General features: G+C 38.1%; 1 long non-coding RNA gene across 7 annotated transcripts; it reads left to right on the top strand.

The window, feature by feature from the left end:
- Positions 1-565: 565 nt before the first annotated feature.
- On the top strand, positions 566-10,639 carry LOC146556134 (uncharacterized). Of its 7 annotated transcripts, XR_014889037.1 has the most exons (10): positions 586-637; positions 843-2,298; positions 2,836-2,997; positions 3,250-3,288; positions 3,464-3,583; positions 3,726-3,887; positions 7,756-7,869; positions 8,596-8,753; positions 9,181-9,238; positions 10,191-10,639. It is a non-coding gene; the product is annotated as an uncharacterized LOC146556134 (long non-coding RNA). The 7 variants fall into 7 exon arrangements; XR_014889040.1 differs by having other exon boundaries at positions 566-2,298; positions 7,756-7,862; XR_014889041.1 differs by having other exon boundaries at positions 566-2,298; positions 10,194-10,639.
- Positions 10,640-16,821: the final 6,182 nt, after the last annotated feature.

Genomic DNA, 16,821 nt, shown 5'->3' with positions numbered 1-16,821 from the left:
AAAAAAGATGGAAAGTGCTCACAGGGCTGCTGATCCTATACGAATTGCATAATGGGTTGGTCCTGGGGTTAAAATGGGGGGAGGAAAAAATAGCAGGACCTCTTCGTGTGTGGGTTGCCACATGATTTCTCCATTTTTAGATCTCTACTGGCCATCCTCCAGTCTTGTCTCTTCCTCCTGCTCTTCTTCCTCCTTCTCCTTCTCGTCCTCCGCACATGAGCTGCAAAGCTCCTCGGTGCCTGGCAAAAATTCTTCTTCGCTGTCAGAAGTATCTCCACTGCTTGTGGAGAGTGCAAAACTGCAGCAACAGCCTCCTCTAAACTGAGTGCACGCTTCATTGTGTCTGTGCAGAAATGACCACTCAGACCAGGCTGCAAAGTATTTTCATAGACTTCAAAGGTGCACCTGAATAAACATGCTATACCATACATCCAATAAGAGAGAGGAGGCACACTCTTGATCAAGAAAAAACATAAGCGCACGCCTTTGATCTCTCCCCCCCCCCCCCCCCCTCTCTCTTTCTCTCTCTCTCTCTCTCTCTCTCTCTCACACACACACACACACACACATGCACATACATACATACACAATACCATTTTATGGTGGTTAGCTGTTTTATTGTCATGCATTTTACAAGGTAAGATAACCATGTCCTGCATTCAAAACCACTGAAAATGTCTATGGTGGTGCTGTGCCTAATATTGTGCTGGTGTATGCTGGGTAATCGCACAGCTAGCGACTGGGTGACTTTATTCACCCGCTTCGGCTGTTATCAGTCCATATCCCCTAGATATGGACCATCTCCTGCTAGATTGTTCAGAAGGTTGTTATCATCCATCCAGATGGAGGATCACTAACAGGAGCGTGGGAAGACTCCAGAATCCACTCTGGCTGCAATCCGGTGGATACAGCAGTGTGTACAGGTAAGACCGTTTAAACGGACAGCATTTATAGAATGACTATTAAGTCAGACCAGCGAGTGTCAATAATGTTAATGTGGTTATGTTAGTATACACAGAGTGCTAATATAACAGCTTTAAGATGCATTTGTAGATGTTATTACGTGTTTTACCGTCTTTATGGTGCTAGCTTAAAGTTACGGTGTAAACGTTAGCTTATATTGGAGTAAAGCTGTTACTGTTTAAACGATGTTAGCACAGAAATATTAGCTTCTGTCATGACTGACGAAGTTACTAGTTAATAAAGTTTCCAGTAAAGTGTTTAATCGCAGCCACAGACTGACAGCAAATATCTCGATTAGCTTCAGTGCATCTGTAATAAATATGTGCAAGTTTCAGTGCTTCGTTTAAACTGTATGATACTTATACTGACCCAGGGTCAGTGTAAAATACAATCCTAGCTGTGTGAACAAAGCCTGGCTCCTTTAATCCTGCATGAAAAACCTCAGGATGCAGGCTATTATTACTCTTTCCTGCTGGCACACCTGTCACACCTGAGAGTCAGCTAGAAACTTACAGTGACGTGGACATCATGCAAAGACTGCCAGACTCTGTAATACTGCAAATGATCAGTGACTCAAGTTAACACTAAACTTTAAACGGTACCTCTGTGTCTCTGTGTGCTGAACATTTAGGATTGAGTCAGGCTGCATCTGTGTTAGTCCTCTGACAGACTGGTGACCTGTCCAGGTGTGCTCTACCTATGACTACTGGGACAGGCTCTAGCTCCTGTAATAGAAATTTTATGTTATTCTCATTTAAAGCATTTAAGTGCTTATGCATATGCTTAGTTGTGACACTGTTATAGACTGTTCAATGAAAGTTTCTAAAACTAGATGAACTTACTTCAGCAGTTTGAGAAAACAACTCCCTTTACAGGTGCTGATAACGTCAAGGGCACAAAACAGCATAACCATTGATCCGTTAGGTTTCATAGCGAGACACGTGAAGTGGCAGAGCTGACATGACTGAACTGTGATGTTTGATGTGTGTTTGCTCTCCTGTGCACAGTAATAAATAGCATGATCACAGCTCTTTCTGTGTTGCAGACTTTATTAAAAAAATTCCATGACATCTACTATAACTGAACCAACCTGGTGCTCTTCATTTATGGAGGCTGTTGAGTCTGAATGTTGGATGTTGTGTATCTCGTGTTCTCTGGGCTTTGTTGTCCTCAGTCTTTTTGCAGGATCAGAAAACAAAACCGGGAGGCGCGTAAATGTTTCTTCTCCATGATGTTTCTTCAAATGTTTCTTCTGGATGATGATATGACCGTGACACGGGATGCCACCTTTGGTCTTGTGACGAAGCAAAGCTCAGGAAGAAGTGTGATTAAATGGTACCCACATGTTGAGAAGGATGTACAGGGCACCTGCAGCCAAATCCAAGCTTCAGCTTAGTTGTAGTTGCAGAATGCTATAGGACTGAGACATCTAAGGCATCAAATGTTTGATTAAACGGATGAAAAAGAGAAGTTTTTTCCCTATAATTATCACTTCTTAAAATCTGTAGCAACTTCAAGTTTGTCAGCATGCTGAGCATGCTCAGAATGTGACAATATATTTTTGTTCAATATTTAATTTCTTTCAGTTGCAATTGTTAAATGAAAAAATATATATTCTTATAATTTAGCAAACGAATTCATCAAAAAAAAAATACATATATCTGTATTAGTTTTAGTAAATTAATTTGACACCTGTATTGAAAATACCATATTGTATTCATACAGAATCAGTATGGTATCATTGTTTGTCTGTTCACTGATTGTTGAAGCTAAGAGCTACTTTGATCTGTTTAGATCTAAAGTATCCAAAGTTGAGTTCTAATGTTTCTTCACCCCTGTGTGTGTGATATGTGATTTCCTACATGCTGGCAGAGCAGAGCAGCAGTTTGTGCTCACAGATGGTGACGGTGTGGAGAGACAGTGGTATTTCCGCAGAAGAACCAGCAGAGTCACAAAGGACACCAGTCCATCTCACCACCTTGACTTGCTGACTGATGTTCGTCTGCACTGCACAGAGGAAATCAACTGACCGAGGTTTGTCCAGTGACGTGTTATGAAATGTATATTTGTTTTATGCTTACAGATATGTTTTTCTTGACAGAGGCTCTGCAGAGGTTAGACAAAGCAGAGAAAACATGTGCTTTACATTTTACTGTGATTTATTGAGATATTTGTTGCCTGATGTTCAGCAGGAATGGAGAAATAGAATCAAAGGGAGATGTTTTTCCTGTTTTTGTAATGATGTAAGTAAATCTTCAATATTATTTATTTGCTTGGTTATATTAGGAGCGTTTCTGAGTGAGGGGGAGAGGAGTCATCATCCAGGTAAAGTGACGTGGATCAGTGGATACACTTGTCTCCCCTTTAAAGGAGACGATCCAAGTCATCCTTAAATGTTAGCGCTTTCAAATACACAAACATTTTTAAAGGACAAAAATGAACATCCAACTTTGACTGTAATACAAAATAAATCTTTGCATGTGTGTTTTCAAACTCTCAGATGGGCAGTATATCAGTCTTGGACTGTCTAACCTGCCGGAGCAGCACTGAATGACCACCGCACGAGCATGTTCCTGCAACATTCAGCATCTGATCCTTCATCTGTGTGCTTCTGCTTTTGGTAAGTAGAGTTACCCAACTCCAGTAACTCTAAACACATGCCATCCATTTCTAACGGCCTGGTTACTTCCTGTCAGTTACTTTAGAAACCATGTGGTCACCTGACCTAACACTGTTTCTTCTTCTTCCCCTTAATGTTGAAGTGTCAAATGTCAAACAGCTGGAGAGGAAACTACACCAGTGTACTGGGATGTTTCAGCAACACGTGCCAGATGCTGTTCCTTCATGGTGACATCACCAGAGACAGTCCCGCCCACCTCAGGACCCATTGATTATGATGATCTGATCCATCAAACCCCCAGCAGGTGAACTTTATTCATGACATAACACCGCAACAATGTAAAAAATTAAACAGCAACAGTCTAAATGTAAAGTGCATTCTAAAGTCCTCTTCAATAAATTGTATGCAAAGAGTCATTCAGGTCACTACAGAACCCAGAGTCTTCATCATTAAATCTCTGGTTGCTTCATTTTTTCTATCCTATATCAGATATTTTAAAGGTTAGCTTAGGTAAAGTTCCATTCTCATGGTGAGGCAAAGTGCTTTATATGTGTGTGTGTGTGTCATGAACGGCTATAAAAGGCCTATAATTAAAGAACAAAGCGGGGTTTGAGTTCGAGTTGCGGCAGACTGTCACTACTTGTAAATGGAACGCAGCCTTCCTACGGCGGACAGCTAATAACAGGAATCGGACGCGGTCCAGCCAAGTCCACAGCAACCACCATAGCAACCGCCTAGCATGACCTTAAAAACATATTCTGTCTTCATAACTATCAAAATCGTGAAATGATTTGCAAAGTGTGAAAGTGTTACAGCTGCAGAGAGCTATGGCGGTATCTATGGAAGCTGTTTGCATAGCTAATAATATACGATGTAACCATGGAGACAGTCAGTCACTTGAGCTAGCGGTGCATGTTTACTACAGTGAATAAGGTGATTGAGTGCACAGCGTCCACACGCTGCAGGGGGTAAAGACATTACTTCAATATTGTTTTATATTGATATATATTAGCCTTCTGTTGACCATCACCTCAGGTTCACCATTACAGTTTCAGATTACAGATGCACACTGTCTAAACACATTCAAAAACTCATGTCTCAGAAATAAGCACAGCTGTTCATGTTTGTCATTAGAGTTTTATTTGTAAGAAAATTATGAACTTCATATTGTGCATTAAATAAAAGAACATTTCACAACTCTGAGTCAACAGAAACAGGTAACAGAAATGTCTCTAATGTGTACAGTGTAGTGTAAGCATTAAAAGATCATAAAGGAAAAACTAACATTTATGTGAAACTAATTGTAATAAAAAATGAGCAGGTGCTTTATAGATTTAAAAGAAAGAATCTGAAAACAACACTTTTTTGGTCTAAGTGATCAAAGTAGAAAACAGAACTGATGTTCAAGAACAAACCGTAGCTGCACTAATATTACACATCTCGATCGTTGTACTGAACAGACATGTTGCTTTTAAAACCACATGCAGTGTGTGACCATGACTGTTCACTGAGACCATGAACGCCACTTCGCTGAAGCATTCTTCTTCTTCTTCTTGCCATTAAATTGGAAGCAGAAGCAGCACGAGTTGATTTGATCTACTGAAAGGAAAAAGCAGAACATCTGAGTTGAAACCAGTCAGCTGAAATCATTAAGACAGGAACAAATTCAATGCAGTGTCTCAAGTGGCTTAGCCTGTTACAACTGTTGATACAAGCTAAATACGGTTAACACACAGTGTCAGGGAGCTCCAGTGTGGGAACTAGTGGCTTTAGGTTTGTAGTCATTTAACTTTCATCCATTCATTCATTTAATTCAGGAGGAAGAAATGCCAGGTTGGTACAGGGATTTGGTCCCAATGCTGTCTTTAATTAAATGACTTGGTTCATTTTATGGCTGGGCTGTATGTGGGGTTATATCATGTTATTTGGGCAGGAGTACCTGTCCCCTGTTAGACTTAGAAAGTTTCTCCATAAGTAGAGTTTCTAACTCTTCTAGCACATCTGTGGCTGACAGCTTTTTGGTGGCTCTTTTTACCCCACACTGGTTGTGAGTGTGTAAATAGCCCCACTAGTTATTTTGGGTTGCAGTTAACTAGGGAGGAAGGGGTGGGTATGCCATGATTAGGTGAATAACAATTATATGTGATACATAAATTTCACAATGCATGCATATATCTCTATCAATTAAACCTGGCCTGAGGGCTGCCATTTTTTACATTCAGTTATTTCTCTTAGAAATGTTGGAACTAAATAATGAATGTGTTACAGTTAAAGTGAAACACTGGTCAGTGTAAATGGCTCATTGGGACACAGAAACCTTTAAATTAAACCTGATATCTAGTGTCAAACAATATCAAAGCTGTAAAAGATGTTTACATTCAGAATTTATAAAACTATGATTGTAAATAAATTCAAACAAGTGAGCTTTTCTCTTTGTGCTGAATATCAACACTGTGGTTTCTTAGACTGTAAGCTTTACTTTAGTGCAACCAGTTGCAGAAGCTGCCACTCCAAATGTCTTTTGATAACAAGAAAAAAATACCTTTTCAGTACACGGCCTGAAGTTCTTCTCCGACATCTTCTGCAATCGGCTTTGTCTGCTGGTTTGAAGACAATAAACCACAAAAAAGATGATTTAGTCACTTTGTCTGTGTCATGCAGCTCGAATGTGTCGTGTAACGATGTTGAATAGCCGTCGTTATCCCTCTGCTTTGAGCCTTTTATCAAAAGTTACAGCTAACTTCATGAAGTTGTACAAAAAGGCTTCATTTCGCCGAGACAGTGCGTTTCTGACTATTACATGCATTTGAATGGAGTTCTTGCACGAAACAAAGTATAAGTTTTCATTATGTGAATAACTTGTATTTTACACTGACCCTGGGTCAGTATCAACTTCATGAAGACAGCTGTAACTTTTGATAGAGGACTCACACACACACATATTTATGGCTTTGCCTTATAGAATTCAGCATCTCCGTGCTGAGGAAATAGGTTTTGCAGCTGTTTGAGCTAAGATTTTCAAGTTATTCACAAATTGAAAACCTATACTTTGTGTCGGGCGAGAACTCCATTCAAATGCATGTAATAGCGAGAAACGCACTAACGTGGTGAAATAAAGCGTTTTTCCATAAACTTCATAAAGACAGCTGTAAATTTTGAGAGAAGACTCACACACACATTGGGGGGATATTGAAGTCTATAAGATAAAGCCATGAATATGTTTGTCTGAGTCTTCTATCAAAAGTTACAGCAAGCTCTATGAAGTTGATGAGAAACGCTTTACTTCGCCAAGACAGTGCGTTTCTCACTGTTACATGCATTTGAATTTAGTTCTTGCCCGACACAAAGTATAGGTTTTAATTTGTGAATAACTTGAAAATCTTAGCTCAAACAGCTGCAAAACCTATTTCCTGAGCACTGAGATGCTGAATTCTATAAGGCAAAGCCATAAATATGTGTGTGTGATTCTTCTATCAACAGTTACAGCTGTCTTCTTGAAGTTGATACTGACCCACGGTCAGTGTAAAATACAATCCTAGCTGTGTGAACAAAGCTTGGCTCCTTTAATCCTGCATGACAAACCTCAGGATGCAGGTTATTATTACTCTTTCCTGCTGGCACACCTGAGAGTCAGCTAGAAACTTACAGTGACGTGGACATCATGCAAAGACTGCCAGACTCTGTAATACTGTGAATGATCAGTGACTCAAGTTAACACTAAACTTTAAACAGTACCTCTGTGTCTCTGTGTGCTGAACATTTAGGATTGAGTCTGCATTGACTTTATTTATTGAGACTTTAATGTGCTAAAAGCAGGTTGAAGACAGCTCAGAAACATTTGAAGATTAAAATTTAGCATTATGGCTGCTGGTGGTTTGTAAAGCCTATACTCAGCTGTAGTTTTTGTTACTAATTTATGTTTGTTGTTGTTTAACACAGATTTCAGAAGAGCAAATATGCTTAATAGTTTAACTAGATTTCATTTGTCAGTGTGGGACTGCTGAGTCACCTGAAGAACTCATTTCATTCATTCTCCACATGATGTTCATATACAGAAATGTTTCACAGGAACTGGTTCCTCCCAAACTGTGAACTAGTGTGTTTCCATAGATTATCTCTGTATGAATGTACTTTTAAATGAAGGCAAGTGTTTGTCCTTTTTTGTTCCTCAGTTACAGTACGTGATATCTTGATATCAGGCGGTCAACACTGGGGGAAGACAAGAAGCAGACGTACTTCCAAGAGGGAGCTGCAGTGAGGACACAGCCAGGTCACTGAGGTCAGAGGTCAGAATCTGAAACAGCTCAGGTTTATATTTTAGGGGTTATAAAAAATCAAAATGTATTTATGAAGAAACCTTTAAATAATAGTCATAATTATGATTATTATAAGAAATATCAAACATTTAAGTGGATTTTCTGTTACACATATTGTATTAGCCCTGCAATAAACTGGCAGCCTGTCTTTGTCCTGTATCAGCTGGGATAGGCTTCATCCTCCCGCAACCCTGAATTGGATACATTGTATTCCAATTATGTAATCTGATCATTTACAAACTCAAGGTATTTAATCAAAATGTAAGTAATAATTATAAAATGGGAAAGCAGAACTAAGTGTGACATAAATGTAAATGTGTTAGCTGACATAGAGGACAGCTACATGTAGTCTGAAAAACCTTTGTTGTCAAGTTTGCAGGTATATCAGCACGAGACATTCTTACATAGAAGAGTCTGTTAAAGTCTCTAACTCAGCGAAGCATTATTGGTCCCGTCTGTTTGGATAAATATAGTAAGTTGATGTTTGTCCATTTATTGACACATTTTCTTAAGTGCTTCTCCAGTTCAGGATCACAGTGGAGCTGCAGCTGGATATGGTCATTAAATAAACCTTACAAAAGTTAACAATAAACCTGCATCCATGTACGTTGTTGTCCACAGGATAAGAAAATCAAACTGGAACACTGTGGAACATGTTAATAAATGTTTGTGTGTTTATGCCTGTGTCTTTCACAGGAGGCGCTGGAAGGTTTCCCTAATAGTTCCTGGTGAATCAAAGCAGAACCATAAAGGTTGCTGGATTGCATGATGGCCTTACCCCTGAGCAGTCATCCTGTTAAAGGAGGAACCAGTTAGAAGCTGTTTTCAAAGTAGCTGAGCAGATTTCATCTCAAGTAAGCGATTAACTGTTTGTTCATCTGTTCTGCCACTTAAAGAGCATTTAAGGACGTCTTTTGAGTGTCCAGCTGAATTAATTCTACTGGCTCTCATGGTCATTTGTTATTATAGACATATTTTTCATGTTCATCCAGCTATTTAGTAAATTCTATCTATTTAGTAAAATCCGTCAGCTATAAAATGTAATATAAATATAAAAAATATCTAAATATCTCCTGCACTTTATATTTTAATGATGTAAGTCTGTTATCATGTTACATTAGCATTCCTCACATATCAATGAGATGCTGTACAGTACAATCCTACTGACGCAGCAGAGGGATAACGACGGCTATTCAACATCGTTACACGACACATTCGAGCTGCATGACACAGACAAAGTGACTAAATCATCTTTTTTATGGTTTATTGTCTTCAAACCAGCAGACAAAGCCGATTGCAGAAGATTTCGGAGAAGAACTTCAGGCCGTGTACTGAAAAGGTATTTTTTTCTTGTTATCAAAAGACATTTGGAGTGGCAGCTTCTGCAACTGGTTGCACTAAAGTAAAGCTTACAGTCTAAGAAACCACAGTGTTGATATTCAGCACAAAGAGAAAAGCTCACTTGTTTGAATTTATTTACAATCATAGTTTTATAAATTCTGAATGTAAACATCTTTTACAGCTTTGATATTGTTTGACACTAGATATCAGGTTTAATTTAAAGGTTTCTGTGTCCCAATGAGCCATTTACACTGACCAGTGTTTCACTTTAACTGTAACACATTCATTATTTAGTTCCAACATTTCTAAGAGAAATAACTGAATGTAAAAAATGGCAGCCCTCAGGCCAGGTTTAATTGATAGAGATATATGCATGCATTGTGAAATTTATGTATCACATATAATTGTTATTCACCTAATCATGGCATACCCAGCCCTTCCTCCCTAGTTAACTGCAACCCAAAATAACTAGTGGGGCTATTTACACACTCACAACCAGTGTGGGGTAAAAAGAGCCACCAAAAAGCTGTCAGCCACAGATGTGCTAGAAGAGTTAGAAACTCTACTTATGGAGAAACTTTCTAAGTCTAACAGGGGACAGGTACTCCTGCCCAAATAACATGATATAACCCCATATACAGCCCAGCCATAAAATGAACCAAGTCATTTAATTAAAGCAGCATGGGACCAAATGCATGTAACCAGCCTGCACCAACCTGGCATTTCTTCCTCCTGAATTAAATGAATGAATGGATGAAAGTTAAATGACTACAAACCTAAAGCCACTAGTTCCCACACTGGAGCTCCCTGACACTGTGTGTTAACCGTATTAAGCTTGTATCAACAGTTGTAACAGGCTAAGCCACTTGAGACACTGCATTGAATTTGTTCCTGTCTTAATGATTTCAGCTGACTGGTTTCAACTCAGATGTTCTGCTTTTTTCTTTCAGTAGATCAAATCAGCTCGTGCTGCTTCTGCTTCCAATTTAATGGCAAGAAGAAGAAGAAGAATGCTTCAGCGAAGTGGCGTTCATGGTCTCAGTGAACAGTCATGGTCACACACTGCATGTGGTTTTAAAAGCAACATGTCTGTTCAGTACAACGATCGAGATGTGTAATATTAGTGCAGCTACGGTTTGTTCTTGAACATCAGTTCTGTTTTCTACTTTGATCACTTAGACCAAAAAAGTGTTGTTTTCAGATTCTTTCTTTTGAATCTATAAAGCACCTGCTCATTTTTTATTACAATTAGTTTCACATAAATGTTAGTTTTTCCTTTATGATCTTTTAATGCTTACACTACACTGTACACATTAGAGACATTTCTGTTACCTGTTTCTGTTGACTCAGAGTTGTGAAATGTTCTTTTATTTAATGCACAATATGAAGTTCATAATTTTCTTACAAATAAAACTCTAATGACAAACATGAACAGCTGTGCTTATTTCTGAGACATGAGTTTTTGAATGTATTTAGACAGTGTGCATCTGTAATCTGAAACTGTAATGGTGAACCTGAGGTGATGGTCAACAGAAGGCTAATATATATCAATATAAAACAATATTGAAGTAATGTCTTTACCCCCTGCAGCGTGTGGACGCTGTGCACTCAATCACCTTATTCACTGTAGTAAACATGCACCGCTAGCTCAAGTGACTGACTGTCTCCATGGTTACATCGTATATTATTAGCTATGTAAACAGCTTCCATAGATACCGCCATAGCATTCTGCAGCTGTAACACTTTCACACTTTGCAAATCATTTCACGATTTTGATAGTTATGAAGACAGAATATGTTTTTAAGGTCATGCTAGGCGGTTGCTATGGTGGTTGCTGTGGACTTGGCTGGACCGCGTCCGATTCCTGTTATTAGCTGTCCGCCGTAGGAAGGCTGCGTTCCATTTACAAGTAGTGACAGTCTGCCGCAACTCGAACTCAAACCCGCTTTGTTCTTTAATTATAGGCCTTTTATAGCCGTTCATGACACACACACACACACACACACACACACACACACACACACATAAAGCACTTTGCCTCACCATGAGAATGGAACTTTACCTAAGCTAGCCTTTAAAATATCTGATATAGGATAGAAAAATGAAGCAACCAGAGATTTAATGATGAAGACTCTAAAACCCACTGTCTTGACAAAATAAAGCGTTTTTGTACAACTTCATATAAATAGCTGTAACTTTTGATAGAAGATTCAGATATACGTATTCATGACTTTATCTTATAGAACTCAATGTCCCCGTGCTGGGCAAACAGGTTTTGCAGCCGTTTGAGCTAAGATTTTAAAATGATTCACATAATGAAAACCTATACTTTGTTTCAGGCGAGTTTCCCATTCAAATGCATGTAACAGTGAGAAACGCATTGTCTTGGCGAAATAAAGCGTTTTTGAACAACTTCATATAAATCGCTGTAACTTTTGATAGAAGACTCAGACAAACATGTTTATGGCTTTATCTTATAGAACTCAAGGTCCCCGTGCTGGGCAAACAGGTTTTGCAGCCGTTTGAGCTAAGATTTTAAAATGATTCACATAATGAAAACCTATACTTTGTTTCAGGCGAGTTTCCCATTCAAATGCATGTAACAGTGAGAAACGCACTGTCTTGGCGAAATAAAGCGTTTTTGAACAACTTCATATAAATCGCTGTAACTTTTGATAGAAGACTCAGACAAACATGTTTATGGCTTTATCTTATAGAACTCAATATCCCCATGCTGGGCAAACAGGTTTTGCAGCCGTTTGAGCTAAGATTTAAAAATGATTCACATAATGAAAACCTATACTTTGTTTCAGGCGAGTTTCCCATTCAAATGCATGTAACAGTGAGAAACGCACTGTCTTGGCGAAATAAAGCGTTTTTGAACAACTTCATATAAATCGCTGTAACTTTTGATAGAAGACTCAGACAAACATGTTTATGGCTTTATCTTATAGAACTCAATATCCCCGTGCTGGGCAAACAGGTTTTGCAGCCGTTTGAGCTAAGATTTTAAAATTATTCACATAATGAAAACCTATACTTTGTCTCGGGTGAGTTTCCCATTCAAATGCATGTAACAGTGAGAAACGCACTGTCTTGGCGAAATAAAGCGATTTTCAACCACTTCATATAAATCGCTGTAACTTTTGATAGAAGACTCAGACAAACATGTTTATGGCTTTATCTTATAGAACTCAATATCCCCGTGCTGGGCAAACAGGTTTTGCAGCCGTTTGAGCTAAGATTTTAAAATTATTCACATAATGAAAACCTATACTTTGTTTCAGGCGAGTTTCCCATTCAAATGCATGTAACAGTGAGAAACGCATTGTCTTGGCGAAATAAAGCGTTTTTGAACAACTTCATATAAATCGCTGTAACTTTTGATAGAAGACTCAGACAAACATGTTTATGGCTTTATCTTATATAACTCAAGGTCCCCGTGCTGGGCAAACAGGTTTTGCAGCCGTTTGAGCTAAGATTTTAAAATGATTCACATAATGAAAACCTATACTTTGTTTCAGGCGAGTTTCCCATTCAAATTCATGTAACAGTGAGAAACGCATTGTCTTGGCGAAATAAAGCGTTTTTGAACAACTTCATATAAATCGCTGTAACTTTTGATAGAAGACTCAGACAAACATGTTTATGGCTTTATCTTATAGAACTCAATATCCCCGTGCTGGGCAAACAGGTTTTGCAGCCGTTTGAGCTAAGATTTTAAAATTATTCACATAATGAAAACCTATACTTTGTTTCAGGCGAGTTTCCCATTCAAATGCATGTAACAGTGTGAAACGCATTGTCTTGGCGAAATAAAGCGTTTTTGAACAACTTCATATAAATCGCTGTAACTTTTGATAGAAGACTCAGACAAACATGTTTATGGCTTTATCTTATAGAACTCAATATCCCCGTGCTGGGCAAACAGGTTTTGCAGCCGTTTGAGCTAAGATTTTAAAATGATTCACATAATGAAAACCTATACTTTGTTTCAGGCGAGTTTCCCATTCAAATTCATGTAACAGTGAGAAACGCATTGTCTTGGCGAAATAAAGCGTTTTTGAACAACTTCATATAAATCGCTGTAACTTTTGATAGAAGACTCAGACAAACATGTTTATGGCTTTATCTTATAGAACTCAATATCCCCGTGCTGGGCAAACAGGTTTTGCAGCCGTTTGAGCTAAGATTTTAAAATTATTCACATAATGAAAACCTATACTTTGTCTCGGGTGAGTTTCCCATTCAAATGCATGTAACAGTGAGAAACACACTGTCTTGGCGAAATAAAGCGATTTTCAACCACTTCATATAAATCGCTGTAACTTTTGATAGAAGACTCAGACAAACATGTTTATGGCTTTATCTTATAGAACTCAATATCCCCGTGCTGGGCAAACAGGTTTTGCAGCCGTTTGAGCTAAGATTTTAAAATGATTCACATAATGAAAACCTATACTTTGTTTCAGGCGAGTTTCCCATTCAAATTCATGTAACAGTGAGAAACGCATTGTCTTGGCGAAATAAAGCGTTTTTGAACAACTTCATATAAATCGCTGTAACTTTTGATAGAAGACTCAGACAAACATGTTTATGGCTTTATCTTATAGAACTCAATATCCCCGTGCTGGGCAAACAGGTTTTGCAGCCGTTTGAGCTAAGATTTTAAAATTATTCACATAATGAAAACCTATACTTTGTCTCGGGTGAGTTTCCCATTCAAATGCATGTAACAGTGAGAAACACACTGTCTTGGCGAAATAAAGCGATTTTCAACCACTTCATATAAATCGCTGTAACTTTTGATAGAAGACTCAGACAAACATGTTTATGGCTTTATCTTATAGAACTCAATATCCCCGTGCTGGGCAAACAGGTTTTGCAGCCGTTTGAGCTAAGATTTAAAAATGATTCACATAATGAAAACCTATACTTTGTTTCAGGCGAGTTTCCCATTCAAATGCATGTAACAGTGAGAAACGCATTGTCTTGGCGAAATAAAGCGTTTTTGAACAACTTCATATAAATCGCTGTAACTTTTGATAGAAGACTCAGACAAACATGTTTATGGCTTTATCTTATAGAACTCAATATCCCCGTGCTGGGCAAACAGGTTTTGCAGCCGTTTGAGCTAAGATTTTAAAATGATTCACATAATGAAAACCTATACTTTGTCTCGGGTGAGTTTCCCATTCAAATGCATGTAACAGTGAGAAACACACTGTCTTGGCGAAATAAAGCGATTTTCAACCACTTCATATAAATCGCTGTAACTTTTGATAGAAGACTCAGACAAACATGTTTATGGCTTTATCTTATAGAACTCAATATCCCCGTGCTGGGCAAACAGGTTTTGCAGCCGTTTGAGCTAAGATTTTAAAATGATTCACATAATGAAAACCTATACTTTGTTTCAGGCGAGTTTCCCATTCAAATTCATGTAACAGTGAGAAACGCATTGTCTTGGCGAAATAAAGCGTTTTTGAACAACTTCATATAAATCGCTGTAACTTTTGATAGAAGACTCAGACAAACATGTTTATGGCTTTATCTTATAGAACTCAATATCCCCGTGCTGGGCAAACAGGTTTTGCAGCCGTTTGAGCTAAGATTTTAAAATGATTCACATAATGAAAACCTATACTTTGTTTCAGGCGAGTTTCCCATTCAAATGCATGTAACAGTGAGAAACGCATTGTCTTGGCGAAATAAAGCGTTTTTGAACAACTTCATATAAATCGCTGTAACCTTTGATAGAAGACTCAGACAAACATGTTTATGGCTTTATCTTATAGAACTCAATATCCCCGTGCTGGGCAAACAGGTTTTGCAGCCGTTTGAGCTAAGATTTAAAAATTATTCACATAATGAAAACCTATACTTTGTTTCAGGCGAGTTTCCCATTCAAATGCATGTAACAGTGAGAAACGCATTGTCTTGGCGAAATAAAGCGTTTTTGAACAACTTCATATAAATCGCTGTAACTTTTGATAGAAGACTCAGACAAACATGTTTATGGCTTTATCTTATAGAACTCAATATCCCCGTGCTGGGCAAACAGGTTTTGAGCCGTTTGAGCTAAGATTTTAAAATTATTCACATAATGAAAACCTATACTTTGTCTCGGGTGAGTTTCCCATTCAAATGCATGTAACAGTGAGAAACACACTGTCTTGGCGAAATAAAGCGATTTTCAACCACTTCATATAAATCGCTGTAACTTTTGATAGAAGACTCAGACAAACATGTTTATGGCTTTATCTTATAGAACTCAATATCCCCGTGCTGGGCAAACAGGTTTTGCAGCCGTTTGAGCTAAGATTTTAAAATTATTCACATAATGAAAACCTATACTTTGTCTCGGGTGAGTTTCCCATTCAAATGCATGTAACAGTGAGAAACACACTGTCTTGGCGAAATAAAGCGATTTTCAACCACTTCATATAAATCGCTGTAACTTTTGATAGAAGACTCAGACAAACATGTTTATGGCTTTATCTTATAGAACTCAATATCCCCGTGCTGGGCAAACAGGTTTTGCAGCCGTTTGAGCTAAGATTTTAAAATGATTCACATAATGAAAACCTATACTTTGTTTCAGGCGAGTTTCCCATTCAAATGCATGTAACAGTGAGAAACGCATTGTCTTGGTGAAATAAAGCGTTTTTGAACAACTTCATATAAATCGCTGTAACTTTTGATAGAAGACTCAGACAAACATGTTTATGGCTTTATCTTATAGAACTCAATATCCCCGTGCTGGGCAAACAGGTTTTGCAGCCGTTTGAGCTAAGATTTTAAAATGATTCACATAATGAAAACCTATACTTTGTCTCGGGTGAGTTTCCCATTCAAATGCATGTAACAGTGAGAAACACACTGTCTTAGCGAAATAAAGCGATTTTCAACCACTTCATATAAATCGCTGTAACTTTTGATAGAAGACTCAGACAAACATGTTTATGGCTTTATCTTATAGAACTCAATATCCCCGTGCTGGGCAAACAGGTTTTGCAGCCGTTTGAGCTAAGATTTTAAAATTATTCACATAATGAAAACCTATACTTTGTTTCAGGCGAGTTTCCCATTCAAATGCATGTAACAGTGAGAAACGCATTGTCTTGGTGAAATAAAGCGTTTTTGAACAACTTCATATAAATCGCTGTAACTTTTGATAGAAGACTCAGACAAACATGTTTATGGCTTTATCTTATAGAACTCAATATCCCCGTGCTGGGCAAACAGGTTTTGCAGCCGTTTGAGCTAAGATTTTAAAATTATTCACATAATGAAAACCTATACTTTGTCTCGGGTGAGTTTCCCATTCAAATGCATGTAACAGTGAGAAACACACTGTCTTGGCGAAATAAAGCGATTTTCAACCACTTCATATAAATCGCTGTAACTTTTGATAGAAGACTCAGACAAACATGTTTATGGCTTTATCTTATAGAACTCAATATCCCCGTGCTGGGCAAACAGGTTTTGCAGCCGTTTGAGCTAAGATTTTAAAATTATTCACATAATGAAAACCTATACTTTGTTTCAGGCGAGTTTCCCATTCAAATGCATGTAACA

This window comes from Mchenga conophoros, linkage group LG16 (assembly GCF_057382185.1).
Source record: "Mchenga conophoros isolate Kocher_MC1m ecotype Shallow Benthic linkage group LG16, M_conophoros_male_GT1.1, whole genome shotgun sequence".
Taxonomy (NCBI): Eukaryota; Metazoa; Chordata; class Actinopteri; order Cichliformes; family Cichlidae; genus Mchenga; species Mchenga conophoros.
The sequence above is the reverse complement of the archived record's forward strand: the minus strand, read 5'-3'. Positions and strand labels throughout refer to the sequence as shown.